General features: G+C 45.7%; 1 pseudogene; it reads right to left on the reverse strand.

The window, feature by feature from the left end:
* Window positions 1–4: 4 nt before the first annotated feature.
* Window positions 5–11,275, reverse strand: LOC119357927 (annotated as a pseudogene).
* Window positions 11,276–11,599: the final 324 nt, after the last annotated feature.

Here is an 11,599-nt window from a genome sequence, read left to right on the forward strand (position 1 = left end):
GTATGCCGGCCGCCAGAATCGTTTCCTGGGAAGCACCTCAACTCAGGTTATTCCTCTTCTATGGACAGCTCTTCGGAACCTGCACCCACCAAACAACGCATTAGTTAGCTCCCGTACAAATGAATTAAGTGGTATCTTTTGATGTCTAGTTCATCTCTGTCATTTTTTAAATTTGTCAGAAGCATTGAAGTTCTTATGAATAATCATTTTGAATTCTGCACTAATCCATGCAACAGTCACGCTATGAGTAGAATAACTTAATCTACAAACCCTTAGTTTTACGTCATTTTGTACCGAAATTTGCGATATTTTCCTACACGGTAGTTCACAATCCAAGCATTTACAGCATCTTAATCAGGAATTTACTATATAGCTACCACTCTTATCAAAACTATGAAATAATACACAATTATTCACTTAAACTGAATGCAATTCATTGAGAGGATTTGGTGCCATACAATGTTCCTTCATAAAAAATTCAAGCCAGTAACCTTTGGTAGACCCGAGGATCATCTGTGAAATAAAAGAGGAAATATCAGCAAGAAACATGTCTAGTGTTTTTAGTGTGTCTATATTTTCAGATTTTACTATATTCAATTATGCAGAATTCTCGTTTTCCCTCGCTCCATATTGATTAATAAATTGGTAAAATGACCAAAAACATTTGTAATAACTTTGTATAAAATCAGCGACACTTATTTTTGGGTGGAGGCCGTATGCTATACGAAAGTTCAACAACACAACTTACATAAATTATAATAGAGCATTATATTATTCCCTCTGTTCCATAATTGTTGTCGTGGTTTTAGTTCAAAATTTGAATTAAAACCAGGACAAATTATGGAACGGAGGGTGTAACAAATGTTTTGTGGCGTACAACGGATGTTGGCCGCGCAAAGGATGGGCAACGGCTGCACTTGGGCGGTCTGGACGTCAAGGTGGGGCCCACGCGACGGCGCATGTCCCTGCCGCTCACCTTTGTGCTAGCAGATGGCGGCTGTGGTGGGGGCGGCTGTGTGGAGAGGGATTGGGTCATCGTACGGACACACACATCACGCACAGTTCCAGGAAGTAACTCTAATTAAGTTACTAACGTATTTAACTACTAAGCATGCTGCTTGCAAGGGTGAATCAGCTTGGAGTTACCTTCGCCGTCAGTGTGGGCTCGTTAGGATTAATATCAAGCTCTTTCTCAATTGCACCGATCAGCTCACCCTTAGTACCACCACCACAATCAAGCACATAGACATGCTCAAGTGAAGAGAGGTTCTCCAGCCCAAACTTCAAATCACCAAATTGGTCTTTTATTCCCTCAACATAAAATTCTAACTCCAGGATTTGGAGCTTTTGCAAGGTTCCTTGTGCAAACATGAAATCAATGAAGCCGCTACTCTTGATGCTGAAACTTGTCAGAGACCGGAAGGGACAACCCTTGTCAATGACTATCCTTTTCTCTCTTACTTTTCCCCAATACACTATACGTATAGAGAGGTCACTCAGAGACGGTATGCTCCCAAGTATCTGGAGGTCTTCCTCTATCAGTTTAGTTAATCCAATTGCAAGGGAAGAGAGGGAGGGCAAGGTGGACATTGCTTTTAGAAGCAATGTTGAGACCATCCTATTACCCATGTCAACGAAAACCAGTTGTCTTAGCTGAACAAAGCTTGATGGAATTTTTTTCATTTTGGTGGACCTTATGTCTAGCAGTTGCAGAAGTTGTAGATTGTTCATCTCTTTCGGGATCTCAGTGATAGATGTCCCTTTTAGACTCAGATACCTCAGATGAAACAAATTGCAAATATCCTTCAAATGATGATTACCCACTTCAGTACAACCACTTAAATCCAATGCACGCAGGACAAGAAAACATGAAAGTGCCGACAGCAAACTGAGGTCTTTACTGAACACAGTAAGTGACCTCACATGGGACAAGCTGCTCATGGTTGGCATTGGCTGGACATCCTCTTCATTACTGGTTTGGAGAGACAGTCGACGGATCTTACTTGGCACTGACCTGGTCTGCGGACCACCCAATGTTGCGAGAAAGTTCTCCTCATTTGACAACGAAGTGATAAGGTCAAGCACCATGTCATGTACATGGACAGAGCTCGCCTTATTAGCAATATTGATATGCCTTGGTTGGACCAAGCTTTTGTTAATGAGCTCAGCAATGTAATCCTCTCCTACTTCATACAAGCTCTTCCCTTGCTCCTCATGAATGAATCCTTCGCCTATCCATTTCCATATCAACTGTTTGGTTTCAATATTATAATCCTCTGGATACAAACTTAGATACAGAAAACAAGTCTTCAGATTTGGAGGTAGGTCATAGTAACTGACATATAGTATCCTCCTCATCTCCATAAGGTCAGGATTATTTTCTAGCCCAGAACCCATAGATTGGTACACCTTGTACCAATACGTATATGTATTTTCATGTTCCTTTTTACTAGCCAACATACTAGCCAGTGTAATGATAGCTAATGGTACTCCGCCACATTTCCTTAAAATGTTCTCACTTACTTCAGCCAACTGAATAGGAGGACGCTTGTCGCCAATTCCAAATATTATTTGATAGAATAATAGTCTTGAGTCACTGCTAGAAAGAGGTTTAAGCTGATAAACACCACCAACTTCTTTAGCAACATCCATAATGCGAGTTGTTGTGATTACTCTGCTATCACATTCATTCTCAATCAGAGCACATCTAATACTTCTCCACACAGATTTATTCCATAAGTCATCAATGACAATGAAGTACCTGCAAGGTATTACCAAAACCCGTGTATTAGTAAAGCTATTGTATACAAGTAAAAATCAGGAAACTGAGGCTAGTAAATAACGTAACCCTAAATTGCAGGGTTATGGGATTAAGTAGAAATTTGTAAACCGAAAACATAAACGGTAGAAAATAGAATTTGATCTAGTCCTAGTTTGGATGATCAGACTTAGTAGTTCATTCAAACCTGGTCAAAGCAAAGAATTTAGACCTATGGTTCAAGCAAATCAGGCGGATGATAAGAGGCTAGGGTTTCATGTGGCGCCTACCCTGGAGTACTGGAGGCAACTTCGTGGAATCCACTCACTAGTTTAGAGATATACTCGTCATAATATTATGATATTCTCAGTTGCTTGCCATGGATGTTAGGATAATAGTACAATAGCATTGGTGTTGCGTGGTTAGTGTAGATATATCTGCAGTATTAAGGGTGAGCATTACAATTGTACTGCAAATATTGAACCTACACCTATTTATTTAGGAGAAAACTCCACATTTCAGCCCTCAACTAACCACGGCGTTTGATTGTCAACCCTCAACTCTAAAACCGGTCGGATTTCAACTCTGAACTTGTCACACTGTCCACTTTACCCCCCTTGACTCGGTTTGAGGCTAGTCAAGTGGTTTTGACCCGGTCAAAGCTGACTGGGCAGCCCAGTCAGCATGCCACGTGTAAATCTAAAAAATGGATGATTCTCTCAATCTATAAATTCATTAAAGTTGAAAATTTCCCAGGTATCTAAACATCATATGAGTGTTGTTGTGTAAAAATTTCAGAATTTTCTGGGCACTTTTTTTCGGTTCAAAATTTTGACCGAATAGTGGCTGAATTTGAAAAATTTCTGGGCCCAGTCAGCTTTGACCGGGTCAAAACCACTTGACTAGCCTCAAACCGAGTCAAGGGGGGTAAAGTGGACAGTGTGACAAGTTCAGGGTTGAAATCCGACCGGTTTTAGAGTTGAGGGTTGACAATCAAACGCCGTGGTTAGTTGAGGGTTGAAATGTGGACTTTTCTCTTTATTTAGATATAAGACTCCAATAGGTAGAAATATCTAAGAAAGTACATGATATACCGCAAGTATTATTTGATTACTCTAAAATTATTATATTATAAATGTTCGCTTAGGGACCATGTAGTTTTGATTACAAAATTAGTGCATTTAACTTCCAAATTTATTGTCCTTTTTCTTTCTAGCAGAATTTTTTTTTTTGAGGATAACCCAACTGGGTCAAAACCAGCTAGTTACAGTCATTAAGAAGGATCTCCTTGAGGTCCTCAGGGCCTGAACCCAGCTGGAGAAAGTCACCCGCTTTCCTAGCTTGGACAGCCAGCCAGTCGGCGGCCTTGTTCTGGCTTCTCTTGACCCATCCAATACTGTATGATCTGAATCCGTTGAGTACTGTGGTGATATCTGCCATGATTGGGAATAGGCGAGACTTGTTCGTAGAACCCGGGGCCAGCGATCTTGCTAGTGTTTGACAATCCACCTCAACCTGGAGCGCACCGTTGAAGTATTTGGCCAACTCCCGGAGGCCATGCAGTAGCGCAAGGCTTTCAGCTTCCTCCACTGTTTCGCACTGTCCAAGGTTGCAACCCATCGTCAGGTATATCAGTCCCTGATCATTCCTGGCAATGGCCCCTCCCGCGCTCAGACCTGACAAAACCTCATATGCCGCGTCTGTATTTAGTTTAACCACCCCGGGCGGCGGGGGAGCCCATTTATCTGAGATCGCTACTGACACTGCTTGGGTCTGTTCTTCAAATAGATTCTGACAGCAGATACTAACGTCAGTACTAGTTTTGTCTTGAGAAGCTTTCACTTCCTGTTCATACTTAACCAGGAAAGCTGCTGATCTCGATATCGATTCCTTTCCATTCCCATGAATTATATTATCTCGGAGGAACCAAGCACGCCATAGTAGCAGTAAAATTTTGTTTCGTTCGTCTACTTTACAAGCATTCAGAAGACTTTGAAGCCAATCCTGACCAGTATACCAAAATGCTTTCTCCTTTGGTAACTTCCAATGTGTTCGCATCTCTTGACGGAGTGCTCTGCTCTTAGTACATGACACCACCGCATGGTATTCGCTCTCCTCTGTTACGCCGCACATGTCACATACACTGTCTGTGGCCAGAGTGCGTTTGCACTTATTTGCTTTGGTAGCCAGCGTTTTTGTTGCTACTCTCCATGCGAAATTTTTTATCCTCTCCGGAACTCGTGCTTTCCAAATGGCGTCCCATATGCTCCGATTGTCCACGCTTGCCGATGAGCTAGATGTTTGGGGGCCTGTTCCTCTGTCCATCATGGCAAGTTTGTAAGCACTCCGTACAGTGAAGATCCCATTTTTTTCGTAATGCCAGGCCACACAGTCTTCTACCTCCCGTTGTGGAATTTTAATTTTGAGGATTTCAGTGGCGTCAAAAGGGCTGACGATCCGATGGATGAGATCCTGGTTCCAGCTCCTAGAGATGGGATTTATGAGTTGATTTACCCATCTGATCCTCGGTCTGCCAATGAGATCTGCCACTTTAAGTCCTTCATTTCTTTGTATCCATTGGTCTCTCTGAACCTGAATGCTCTTCCCGTTTCCAACACGCCAAATGAGGCCTTTCTTGAGGAGTTCAAGTCCAAATTCAATGCCTCTCCAAGTCTGCGATGCGTCTGATGCAAAGACCGTGTCCAGTAGATCACCCTTAGGGTAGTATTTGGATTTGAGCACTTTGGCGCAAAGGCTTTCGGGTTTCTGGATCAATCTCCATCCTTGTCTAGCTAGCAGGGCTTGGTTAAACATGTGCATGTCTCTAAAACCAATTCCCCCACCCCTTTTTGGTTTAGTCATCTTATCCCAAGCCATCCAGTGGACCTTTGGGTGCCCCTCATCCTCTCCCCACCAGAATTCTCTTATTAGTTTTTCATACTTCTCACGGAAACCAATGGACATCTTGAATACGCCCATGGTAAAGGTTGGCAGGCCTTGGACGATCGATTTTACATACACTTCCTTCGCCGCATAGGAAGGGGAGCCTTGGCGCAGTGGTAAAGCTGCTGCCTTGTGACCATGAGGTCACGGGTTCAAGTCCCGGAAACAGCCTCTTACAGAAATGTAGGGAAAGACTGCGTACAATAGACCCAAAGTGGTCGGACCCTTCCCCAGACCCTGCGCAAGCGGGAGCTACATGCACTGGGGCTGCCCTTTAACTCCGCCTATGTTGTCTCAACATAGCCGGTCCCAAGCCCGGGTAAAGGAGGAGGGTTGTGATAGGCTTGGCGAGCCAACGTAAAAACTCAGCCACTCTTATGGAGATGAAACCCAAAAGATTTTCGTTGGGGCGTAACCCTCTCAGCGACGCGCCACATCAGAACCCGGGTGTGGTGGAAAATGGGCAAGGGCCGGGCCGTCACCCCCCAGGTGGCGCGCCGTATCTTGATCCGAATACGGTGGCAAGTGAGCGAGGATCGGGTCGTCGCATCCTTAGTGGCGCGCTACATCGGCGCCCGGATGTAGTGGAAAATGAGCAAGGGTCTTCGCATTTGACTCGACGAGTGCGAAGGGTAAGGAAGCTAGCCGAGCCTAGGAGGATTCGCTTAGGTAGCTGGAACGTAGGGTCTCTGACAGGGAAGCTTCGGGAGCTAGTTGATGCAGCGGTGAGGAGAGGTGTTGATATCCTTTGCGTCCAAGAAACCAAATGGAGAGGACAGAAGGCGAAGGAGGTGGAGGATACCGGCTTCAAGCTATGGTACACGGGGACGGCTGCAAACAGAAATGGCGTAGGCATCTTGATCAACAAGAGCCTCAAGTATGGAGTGGTAGACGTCAAGAGACGTGGGGATCGGATTATCCTGGTCAAGCTGGTAGTTGAAGACTTGGTTCTCAATGTTATCAGCGCGTATGCCCCGCAAGTAGGCCACAATGAGAACACCAAGAGGGAGTTCTGGGAAGGCCTGGAAGACATGGTTAGGAGTGTACCGATTGGTGAGAAGCTCTTCATAGGAGGAGACCTCAATGGCCACGTGGGTACATCTAACACAGGTTTTGAAGGGGCGCATGAGGGCTTTGGCTATGGCATCAGGAATCAAGAAGGAGACGATGTCTTAAGCTTTGCTCTAGCCTACAACATGATTGTAGCCAACACCCTCTTTAGAAAGAGAGAATCACATCTGGTGACTTTTAGTAGTGGCCAATACTCTAGCCAGATTGATTTCATCCTCTCGAGAAGGGAACATAGGCGTGCGTGCCTAGACTGTAAGGTGATACCTGGAGAGAGTGTTGTACCCCAGCATAAGCTGGTGGTTGCTGACTTCCGCTTTCGGATTCGTGTCCAGCGGGATAAGCGGGCTAAAGTCACTAGAACGAAGTGGTGGAAGCTCGAGGGGGAGGTAGCTCAGGCGTTCAAGGAGAGGGTCATTAAGGAGGGCCCTTGGGAGGAAGGAGGGGATGCGGACAATGTGTGGATGAAGATGGCGACTTGCATTCGTAAGGTGGCCTCAGAGGAGTTTGGAGTGTCCAGGGGAAGGAGAAGCGAAGATAAGGATACCTGGTGGTGGAATGATGATGTCCAGAAGGCGATTAAAGAGAAGAAAGATTGCTTTAGACGCCTATACCTGGATAGGAGTGCACACAACATAGAGAAGTACAAGATGGCGAAGAAGGCCGCAAAGCGAGCTGTTGGTGAAGCAAGGGGTCGGGCGTATGAGGACCTCTACCAACGGTTAGGCACGAAGGAAGGCGAAAGGGACATCTATAGGATGGCCAAGATCCGAGAGAGGAAGACGAGGGATATTGGCCAAGTCAAATGCATCAAGGACGGAGCAGGCCAACTCTTGGTGAAGGACGAGGAGATTAAGCATAGATGGCGGGAGTACTTCGACAAGCTGTTCAATGGGGAGAATGAAAGCTCTACCATTGAACTGGACGACTCTTTTGATGAGACCAGCATGCGTTTTGTGCGTCGAATCCAGGAGTCTGAGGTCAAGGAGGCTTTAAAAAGGATGAAGGGAGGCAAGGCGATGGGCCCGGATTGTATCCCCATTGAGGTGTGGAAAGGTCTCGGGGACATAGCAATAGTATGGCTAACCAGGCTTTTCAATCTCATTTTTCGGGCAAACAAGATGCCAGAAGAATGGAGACGGAGTATATTAGTACCAATCTTCAAGAACAAGGGAGATGTTCAGAGTTGTTATAATTACCGTGGAATTAAGCTGATGAGCCATACAATGAAGCTATGGGAGAGAGTCATTGAGCACCGCTTAAGAAGAATGACAAGCGTGACCAAAAACCAGTTTGGTTTCATGCCTGGGAGGTCGACCATGGAAGCAATTTCTTGGTACGACAACTTATGGAGAGATATAGGGAGCAAAAGAAGGACTTGCATATGGTGTTCATTGACTTGGAGAAGGCCTATGATAAGATACCGTGGAATGTCATGTGGTGGGCCTTGGAGAAACAAAAAGTCCCAGCAAAGTACATTACCCTCATCAAGGACATGTACGATAATGTTGTGACAAGTGTTCGAACAAGTGATGTCGACACTGATGACTTCCCGATTAAGATAGGACTGCATCAGGGGTCAGCTTTGAGCCCTTATCTTTTTGCATTGGTGATGGATGAGGTCACAAGGGATATACAAGGAGATATCCCATGGTGTATGCTCTTTGCGGATGATGTGGTGCTAGTTGACGATAGTCGGGCGGGGGTAAATAGGAAGTTAGAGTTATGGAGACAAACCTTGGAATCGAAAGGGTTTAGGCTTAGTAGGACTAAAACCGAGTACATGATGTGCGGTTTCAGTACTACTAGGTGTGAGGAGGAGGAGGTTAGCCTTGATGGTCAGGTGGTACCTCGGAAGGACACCTTTCGGTATTTGGGGTCAATGCTGCAGGAGGATGGGGGTATTGATGAAGATGTGAACCATCGGATCAAAGCCGGATGGATGAAGTGGCGCCAAGCTTCTGGCATTCTCTGTGACAAGAGAGTGCCACAAAAGCTAAAAGGCAAGTTCTACAGGACGGCGGTTCGACCCGCAATGTTGTATGGCGCTGAGTGTTGGCCGACTAAAAGGCGACATGTTCAACAGTTAGGTGTGGCGGAGATGCGTATGTTGAGATGGATGTGTGACCACACGAGGAAGGATCGAGTCCGGAATGATGATATACGAGATAGAGTTGGGGTAGCACCAATTGAAGAGAAGCTTGTCCAACATCGTCTGAGATGGTTTGGGCATATCCAGCGCAGGCCTCCAGAAGCTCCAGTGCATAGCGGATGGCTAAAGCGTGCGGAGAATGTCAAGAGAGGGCGGGGTAGACCGAATTTGACATGGGAGGAGTCCGTTAAGAGAGACCTGAAGGATTGGGGTATCACCGAAGAGCTAGCTATGGACAGGGGTGCATGGAAGCTTGCTATCCATGTGCCAGAGCCATGAGTTGGTTGCGAGATCTTATGGGTTTCACCTCTAGCCTACCCCAACTTGCTTGGGACTAAAGGCTTTGTTGTTGCTGTTGTTGTTGTTTCCTTCGCCGCATAGGACATATGTCTGCCTGATCCATTGCCGCGGAATTAAAGTAGATAGACTCCACTTTTCATGATCTATTTGTTCTTGTTAGATATATTGTACAACAAATCTTGTTTTTGTACAAAGGGATTCGCTCAACAATCTGATCAAAGCTAGACACCAGGAGAAACATACAAGTACATGTATGTAACAGATAAAACTGCAGGAAGTACCCCTACCGGTCTACACATTAAGCACAAACTTCAACTGAAAAAAGATAGTACACACCTCTTGTTTCGGAGGAATTCTCTTATCTCATTTATGAGTTGTGTTTCGCTCCACGCTGACTCGTCCATGATGTTATTGTACTTTCCCTTGCCAAGTTGATGGAGCAAACTCTTGAAAAGCTTCTTCATGTCAGGATTAAGAGAGACGGAAACAAAAGCACGACAATCGAAGTCCCCACGAAGCTTCTCATACACCACGTTAGCAATAGTCGTCTTCCCTAAGCCTCCAAAGCCAACAATAGAGATCATCTTCAGCTGTTTCTTGAACACCTCTTCTCCCTCCGTCAGCATCCTAACTATGTCAAGGCTCTTCTCTTTGGTGCCAATAAGCTCTGTCGCCTTTTTGAACAAGGCTAATTGGCGAAGGGTATCAGTACTTGTGCCTGTAGGCTTGGACACAACGCTGTCAACCTTGTATCTTTCACGCCTCTCACTGACCTCCTTGATGTGGCTCTTGATGTCTTTGATGTTCATGCCTATTTTGTGTCGGATCTTGCCCTTTGTCAGCATGTCCATGCTTCTGTGGATGAAACCCATAAAGCTGTGTGGCTTCTTTTGTTGCCGGCACTCAAGGTGCACTCGGAATTTGTCGATGCCATCTTTGATCTCATAGGACAGGTCCTGACGTCCCTCGCCCAGAGCTTGACCTGGATGTCAGGCGGCTGATCCAAGGGTGCCTCTGAGATCTTGATGAGGGCAGCCTCCATGCTCTCCAGCTCTGCTTTGAGGAACTTGATCTCACCCCTGGTGCTCTTCTGCAGGTTGTACTCCTCCTTGAGCAGGTCGCCGAGCATGGGCAGAAGGGTGCTCATCGCCCCGGTCACGACCTCCATACTTCTTGCCTTGCCGAATCGAAAGAGCTCTCTGATGTTTTGGTTGATAATCAACTGGGAGTTGCAACAGGATTGCTACCTCCGGGCTCCGTCAGCTTGTTCATCGGATGTCTTTATCTCTGTTTCGACAATAAAAATAAAAATTGTGGATTTCCAAAATGGGAAGATTTCAATTCAAACCAGATTTTGAAGATTTCAGCCCCCACAATACAGTTTTCAACATGGAGAAGTTTAACTTTCAGACATAATTTTTTTGCACAAGTTTGAATCAACTAGATCCGACCAAGTTTGAACCTACTACATCACAGATTTCGACTAAACTCAAGTGCCAAAGCCACATAATGCCAGGTTTCGACTACTGTGTGTATTTATATCTCTGTGCATGAGGAACGGGAAAGAAGAAGAAAAAAACTGGAAGAAGGATTCTACATGAAGCTAGCAACCCACGAGTGAATGCCAGCGTTAGGTTGCGGATTTGCATGGCAAGATCTTCCATGGATCTTCTCGCAGAAGGAAGAAAAGCAACTCTGAACTTGGATTTTGTCACGTGGAAAAAAGGAGCCAGATCTAGTCCACCTCCACCGCCATTTCTTGGCCAGTGGTATATTTCAGAGTTCTACATGAAGCTAGCAATCCATGAGTGATGGTGGCACGAGCACGGCGGAAAGAACAGAGGACCTGCCGGGTCACGTGAGACAAGGCACCTCGTACCTGGTGGCGGCGGTCGTCGCAAGCGCGGCGTAGAGGGCAGGGCAGACAGCGCCGGGCGTGGAAGCAGCACCACCAGCCCGCGCCGAAGCGGCGGTCTGCTAGTGGTTGTTGCAGAGTGAGAGATCGGAGCTCGGACAGGGAATGAGTGAGTGTGTAAACGAATGGGGTTCGGAAGAAGAGATAATAGTGGGGGAGAGAGACTCTGTCACAGTGTCACTTGCTTTTGCTGAGCGGGTCACATCGTTCACTCTTTAAAGACAGCACGATGTGTAAAGCAATCAAGGAGCTGCCGACATACATGCACATTCATTGGCTGTCGGCCAGCATCTGGCCCAGATGACCCCAATGCCCAAATAATCATTTGGGCCTCCTGCCACTGTGTACCAACATGTTTTTTGGCATCCATTAGTATATCAAATATAAACATCCATGTCTGTAAAAATAAGATGTTAACTCAACTACTGAGAATTGTTTCAACCAAGAAAAGGTTTCTGTGTTT

This window comes from Triticum dicoccoides, chromosome 1A, assembly GCF_002162155.2.
Source record: "Triticum dicoccoides isolate Atlit2015 ecotype Zavitan chromosome 1A, WEW_v2.0, whole genome shotgun sequence".
Lineage (NCBI taxonomy): Eukaryota > Viridiplantae > Streptophyta > Magnoliopsida > Poales > Poaceae > Triticum > Triticum dicoccoides.